This window comes from Parus major, chromosome 2 (genome assembly GCF_001522545.3).
Source record: "Parus major isolate Abel chromosome 2, Parus_major1.1, whole genome shotgun sequence".
Taxonomy (NCBI): Eukaryota; Metazoa; Chordata; class Aves; order Passeriformes; family Paridae; genus Parus; species Parus major.
Window position 1 is genome coordinate 11,643,888 of NC_031769.1, and position 7,949 is coordinate 11,651,836.

Sequence of the window (7,949 nt, forward strand, 5' to 3'; positions counted from 1 at the left end):
CCGTGACACCCCCGGGCCTCAGCAGGGGCGTCCCGTCTGTCCCGGGTAACCGTGACACCCCCGGGCCTCAGCAGGGGCGTCCCGTCTTGTCCTGGCTGCCCAGGGTAACCGTGACCCCCGCTCGGGTCTGTGCAGGGCTGTCCCGTCTGACCGACATCGTCACCCCCCCAGAGCACCTTCTCCGTGAGGCTGCGAACACCCACAGGCTCTGCAGGTCGCCTGGGTTGTGTTTTCCTTTGAGTAGGGGGGTTTGGATGTTTGTGTCCTTCCATTGTCCCCGAGGGACAGCTGGGGAGGCCTCAATGACACCTTGGAGCGGGAGCTGGGTCCCAGAGCAGACCTGGATGAGAGTCCTGGAGCTTGGCGTGGAGAGGGATCTTTGCATGGACGAACAGCACAGAGGGTGCTCCTGGCCAGCACCATCTGACACTGCTTCTCCCAATTCCACCTAAGCACAGATAGTTATTTGTGTTGATGGAGCGTCAGCTTTTTTAAGACAAGACTTGTCAATGATATGAATGTCTTAATATAATTTAAGAAACTGTGGTCATTAGCTTTCCAAAGGAGTGTCCAGTACATGGAACAAACAGTCCTAATGTGTTTTGGTTTTTTTTCTTAAAGGACTTCTAATTTTCTGCTGATGTTTCCATCGTAATTTCAGCTTTACTATTTCTCTTTCCCCCACATTTCTCTGTATCTGTTGCTGGTTGCCTACAAATGGTAAACTGTAGTGTTTAATGTTTATTTCTTCTGCCTACTGTCTTCTGTGAGCTGGTGATTGCAGGTGTGAAAATGTCAGTCTAACTTTCCATCCCTGGCCCTCTCATAAACTATTAATACGGTGATTCCTTAAACAAACAACTGGTGTTCATGGTTTGTTTTCCTCTGTCAATGGAAAAAAATAAAATGTAAGGTCAATTAGAGCATTATTTTATGTTTAGAAAAACAAGGCAGTGCTGAAAACACAAAACATCTAAATCCAGATAATTATGCACACTTGGTTGAATCAGTAATTCTTTACTTGGTTTCACAGGGCCAAATATAAATACATATCCAAAATTGCCTTGCAGGCAACAGATAGTGCAGGTGTCTACTTGTGGCCAAAAGTAGATCTAAAACTAGATCCTTTTTCTGAAGAAAACTGCAGAAGGGGGAAAAAAAAAAAAAGGGCCCTCTTAAGTAGATTAATTATACACCTTGCTTGGGCCTACTTTTAGTTCTGTGTGGTAAAATATTTTATGGGCTGAAATGCGGTGTGGGCTCTAGTCAAATATAACCTGGTAACATAACTCTGGGAATCATTAGTGTTTTTTTAACTGACCAGCTCCCTGTTTAGACAAGATTTTATTTTCAAACATAGTGACCGTAAATGCAACTATCCACTCTTTCTATTTTACACTTGCCCCCTTTTTAGCTGTGTGTCATGTCAGAGAAATCTGGGCTTGTCAGAGGCTGGATGAGGTTGGCTCTGCCCACGTGGAGGTTGAGGCATAAGTATCTTATTTTGTATGGGCAGTATTTCCCAGTGAAGGGCAACTGGAAATAGCAGATGTAAATTGATGGAGATGCAAAGGTCCTTTAATGAGATGCCTCTTTAATAAGTAAGGTTTTCTGCTCTGCTGTCAGTCTCTGATTGGTTGAGTGGGATGAAGAATCCTGCTGTAGGAAAAAGTGAATCGAATCAAAGAAAACTATAGCATAGATGTGAGTATTGTGCAGTAAAAACTGTTATATTCTGATTAAATGCTGGCTTTCATTAGACAATTATCGATGGGCACAAGAAAATTGACATATGTGTCACTGGATGAGTTCTAGATTGCAACTAACAAATTTTAATTTCAAGTATCAAAAAGTATCAATAGAAATCAAGGTCAAACCCAGATAAGAAAGAATGGATAAGAAAACAGAGTGAAGAAAACAGACAAAGTGTTTTTACCCAGTATGTGTTTAATTAGGAATTAAAGTGAAATGGTGAGTCAAAAACATGCTGTGGTTTAGGGGACTGTTCCGTGGAACACAAGCTGAAGGGAAACTACTGGCATTAATAGCAGCCATGTGGAACAAAGGGATGGCGTGTGAGTTGAAGGGAATTTATTGTAGTCTGTGGAGGATAATAAACGTTAGGACAAATTTTAATAGGCCCCAAAATGAAAGAAAATGAAAGAATGAGCTAGTGAAGATACTTGAAGATATAATTTAGTCCCTAATGACTTTCTTCAAGCTTTACAAAGCAGTTAAGTTTCAAATATCCATTTTATACTACCAGGATTTTTTCAATCATGAGACAGGATGGAATTTACCTTGAGAGACTTAAAAGAACACATGTTCTAACTTTAAAAAATCCAAAGCAAAATCGGTCAGTCCCTTGGGACTACACAACTTTATTTAGATGTGCCAACCACGGACAAAGATCCTGATTTAGAGCAGAGGCCTCCTCATTTATGTATGTGAAGTGTGTGTACTGACTGGGCAGTGCTAGTGAGTTAGGAAGAAATACAGCTACCAAGTTCCTTGGATGATTTTCTTGTCATTGCCATACACTTAATTCAAGGTGTATGCCCTTGATTACATAGAGGTAGTCACAGACTTACTTAAATTCTGTAAATGTTCCCTGTGTTTTTAACTCTGTATGATCAATACCACTTTAAAAAGTAGCAAAAATTAGTATAAATTATATGAGATTGCTCCAAATGTCAGAGCTTTGCCTGTGAAGTTTCACAATGGCTTTTAAGTAGGACTGTCCACATTTCAGAAGTAGCCAATTTACCACTTTAAACCTGCTCATTTACAAATACATGCAGGAAAAAAAGCCCTGTATGCTTGTTTTTGGGTTTTTTTTTCCCTTTCTTTTTGCTTCATTAATTTTAGTAAGGTTCTGTCTGAAAAGCTGTACTGCCACATTACATACCCCACCACTTCTCCATAGTAACTGCTTTTGTCAGGAATGGTAGACTGTTCCTGGAAAATCTGCTCTCCAAAGTAGCAGGTGACAGACGGTGTTTTCCAGGTGGGCTGAGCTCCACATGAGGCAGGGGGAGCACCTGTTCTGTTCTTAGAATATTCATACATTTTTAGAGGACACATGAACTTGGTCTGCATTGTGTTCGGTGCTGAGAGTAAGAGGAGAGAACTTCCTGAAAATGGTCAATGTACAGCCAGATGCAGGGAGGTTAGATGAAATAGGCAGGAATAAATAGCTTTTGGTTTGATAAGGATGAATGGAATTTATTGGGGAAAAAAAGAGAGAGAGTGTCTCAATTGCATAAAAGCATTGTCAGATAGCAGAGAACACTACTTGAAACTATCTGCTTCCAAGGTGGAAAGTTGCTAAATCAAAAACTAGCATGCAATGTGATTCTACCTCAGATAAAGTAAATGTGCTTTGAGGACATATAAATAGAATTGTAATGAGTAGGCAAGCAAGTGGGGTGATTCCTGATCTGTCACTCTGGCAGAGATGGAGACTTACATTTCAGACCATAAACTAAACTAAAACTAGACAAAGGTAAATTAATTTAAAAGATGTAATGATAAAAATACACTAAAGAAGAATTTAGGTAAATGTTACCTGAACTTGTTCAGCAGACACAGAAAACAAGAGAGGTGATGTGTTTCCCTACAAATACTGGTAAAAAATTAACCAGAATGGAGTGGGAAGAATGGTTGTCATTAGCTAATGTGAACAGAACATGAATCAATGACGCCCAATTGAGTCAGAGGTGGTCTGTTGTGTGGTTTTTGTCATTCTGGTTTGTTGTTTCTTTTTTTTCTTCAGACAGAACCCACAGCTATGAAATTTCTACTACAGTTTACCTGCTACAGGGCCTTGTAGTTCATACAATGCTTTAAAACTGTTTTCACTTTGATTCTCCTAGATGTGCCTAAACAGTCAGTGAGAAGGTAGTGCTCTGGGAACTGGTCTGTGATTCCCATCAGCACCCAGAAACAGCATGAGAACAAAAGGTGTCAACAGACGATCCTTTTTTAGGCAGATGTATTGAAGAATATCTTCCTTAAGTGTTTGTACCTGTTCACCCTGAAGGCAATTACATTTTCCATTTCCATAACTGGCACTGGAAAGGTGATTCTGTCTCTCACTGCTGTAGTTACAAGTGACAATCCTGTAGTGGCCTAGTTGCAAACAGGTTATTAGATCATTTCTCATGTACCCATGTTGTCTTTATGTTTTAAATAGGTCTTTTTTTCCTCCCTGATGCTTAGCTGCTGGATGCATTTTTGAACAAAATATATTCATTTTTCAGTTCTTTCTTCTGTGACTGTGTTAGGACAGAATTAGACCTTTTTTTCCACAAGAGGCTCAGTTTAACAGTCTGCTTAATAGTACACAAGAGTATTAGTAATAGGAGTTATGAGTCCTAATGGAATGGGAATTTCATGGGTTTTAATAAAACAAATATCATGTATGGTTTTCTAGAGTATTTAAATTCACTCTTCCTGTACATGGTAAACAAAAATTGAACTTCTAAAAAGTGAACAGTTTTCATTTTTGTGAGATCTGAACTTTAGGATGATTACTTTTCTAGCAGTGCACAAAATCTTCCATGATGTAAAAAATCTACTATTCTGTTTTAAAAAAGGGAAAAGGATGAGGTAGCCTTCCAGACCTTTCTTTGTAAATATGAGTAATCTGTATAAAGAAAAGCACACATTCTTTGTAAAGTATCCTTATGAAAGATGGGGTTTAGGGTGAGCAGCCTCATAAGTAGCAAATTGGAACAACTGGGGCTTGTCTGACAAGTTCCTTGGCTGCTTTTAGGAAGTTTACTGACTGCTTCTCCAGGTGGAGGAGCAGAATTTGCTATGATTAATGATTTAAAAAGCAGCTTGAGCTAAGAAAAAAAATAAAACACCTGTGTCACTGGATATTTTTTCATTTTCGTATGACCGGTTTTCAGTTTTTGCTGCTGCTAATTAGTGAGCATTATTTAACAGAGCATTAAGCTGGGAAGCTTAATTCAGACCAATTTTGGAAGCTGTGAGAAAAGGAACCCAATAAGAACCAGTCATTTTGTGAAGCGAGAGACTGGAGGACTAATGATTGTTAAAAATAGCTGGGCTGTCTCACTAGCTGCTTGTAAGGCTTAGTAAAAGTACATAGAATTAGATTGTAGCTGCAAACTTTCATAGGGGAATGCAAGCAAGTATTTCTAAGCGTTGATGCCAATTAGACACAGGGCTGGCTGGCCAGGGTGGTTGTGAAACTGCCTTTTCTGGGAATTAGTCATGGCAAGACTAGACAAGGAGTTGTGTGGAAGCCTCAGCCAAGAACGGCAGCCCTTTGCTTGGAATGAACTACATGGCCCAGGATAGCTTTTCCAGCTCCTAAAGTCCCTGCTCTGACTTCACATGAAGTGCATTGTATGAATTGTAAGTTCTGTAAAGAGTTTTAGGGGTTTCTCTGTGTCACGGTGCTCATTTCTGTGGTGAATGAGAGGGAAAAAAATACCTATTGCTGTGTTAATAGGGAGCTTTTCTCTTAACGGGGTATGGGATGAACCTTTTGCCCCTGGGAATTTGATTTTTCATGGCACAGGAGAGCAATCTCATTGTGTTGCACCTTATGAGAAGTGGGAGTCAGTGCTGATTCACCCTCCCCTCCATTAACTGCAAAATGAGATAGAGGGTCTGATATGCACATGTCCATATGTACATATTTGAGATCAAAATGAACTGTGGCCTTCTTTGGGACACAAGGAAATAAACACAGTCATTAAAGAGTCAGCACCAGTTACCACATAGTGAACCTTTACTCACTGTTCCCACCTATTGTTATTTGAAATACCCCGTTTCCTGTTTTCTGTAACTGTTGCCAATGGTCAGGATTCAGTTCTCATTCACATCAGAGTAACTCTGATAGCTTTGGGACATCAACAGGGAAAAGGAAGTGAAAAGCAAGTGACTATGATGAAGTAACCCTGAGTTTCCACTGAAGCTCAGGATTTAGTCCCAGTCAGTGCCAGAGCTCAGCCTAGCGTGCAGGAATTCAGGGAAATTGCTGTTTGCTGTGTAAACCCCCGCCAATACACTCACACTGTTGTCATTACTGCTATTGTGCACTAGAATGATAGCAAAAATAAAATAAAGATACTCTGTATGTATCTGAGATGAATGGGGATATATAACATATAAACACATGTAATAGCTAGTTAGGTTTTCATTCATAGGGGCTTCTTGGGTTGTCATTATGAGACTATGAGATTATCAGAAAATTTTAAATTACTGTGTAAAAATTATTTTTCCTGAGTCTTTATATTTCTGCCTGGGTAGGAAAAAAAGGGAACAAAATAAAAAAATGACACACCCCCCCCCCCAACAATCAAAACAAAAAAACCAACCAGCCAACCAACCAAAGAAACAAAACCCAAGTAAAAACCCAACCAACAAAAATCCCCACCCTTTTTCAAAGTGTGGGAGAAAGGACTTTTTACCTGAATTCCGTAACAAGGAAGCAGAAACACACACAGAACTGGAGGATCAGACCCACAAAGATACCTCTTGACTCTCAGTCATTTTTCTCTGCTCAGAAGTTTATTGGAAATGTAAATGCCAGTAAAGCTTTGTGAATTCTTGGCTAGTATTATCTCTGGGTCTCGGTTCCCTAACTATACAGAAAGGATACTACTTCCTGCCTTCACTCTATGCCAAATGTAGGCTCTGGCCTAAAATCACATTATGGCAGAGCCAAGAAATGAACTCAGATCTGAGTCCTAATCCAGGCTTGATATCATAAACTCATCTTTCATTTACTTTTGAATAACAACCAAACTGTTAACCTTATTCCTATACGTTTGCAGCCTGATGGAGTTCTTATCTGTGGTGGTCATTGTATATCCTGCTGGCAATTTCACAGCCTTTTACAGCTTTTTCCTCCTGAATAGTTTTTTCCTTTCCCCAAGAGACAGGCAGCTTCCTTCAAGACTTCTCTAGCAAAGCTTGCCTGTCTTCTTTGGTGGTGTGTGCTGTGATCTTCACCTGGTGCAGAAATCATCTATGATTATTTTTTAATTACATGTCAATGTTCTCTGTCTTCCTTACCTGTTATTTGCAACTAATCACTCTCCCTCCAAAATATGTAAACTTTTTTTTATAAGATGTCCTAGAAGTTTTGTTTTTTTGTCAAATAAAAATATTTTACTTTAAATAAGCCCTTTTTTGAGTTTAAATGCTCAAGGCAACTTGCTTTTTTCAAGGGACAGACAATTAAGTTAGTAAGCAGACAGAGAAGCCAAAATATTTCTTTCTTGATCTTTTCCATTTTCGTGCAGTTTAGGAAATTTGTTTGAGTGGGTATTTTTAAAAATCTCATTTGGCATTAATTTGGAAATCATTACTTTCAGAAGCATGATAGAAATCAAAAGTTGTATTCAAAGCAAATACATTGTCTTGTTTTAACTGGAGGGAGAACATTTTCAACCAGCTGATCTTTTTGGTATCATTTGATTTAATAGTCAATCACACTTTTGTTTGCTGATGGTACTATTGATATAATTGTGCATATGTATTGTAAATTTGAATGTAAATGTTCTAATTTTAGTATAAGAAGTGTTTTCTCATTCTTTTAAAATGTCATTATGAATGTCTTCAGTACAGTAAAACATTTAAGAGTTTTTCTGATTTTTTGGGTCTTGTCCACCTGGAAGCTAATCCATGAAAATGAATGTGGAAATAATTTGATCAAAACATTACACACATGAAAATTATTAGACGCCCATCCTGCACATGTGAATTGCTAAACATTTATGCAGTGGTAACCCAAACTATGCAATAGTCAAGCAAATTGATATAAGATGCCTACAAAAGTGGTCATACTAGGAAAAAAGCATGAAATGTACACTTTTGTAGTTATTATTCTTCATTGCCTGTATTGTGATAACACCTAAATGCATCATCAGTGCTGAATGCCATTGGGCTGCATATGAAAAGAACAA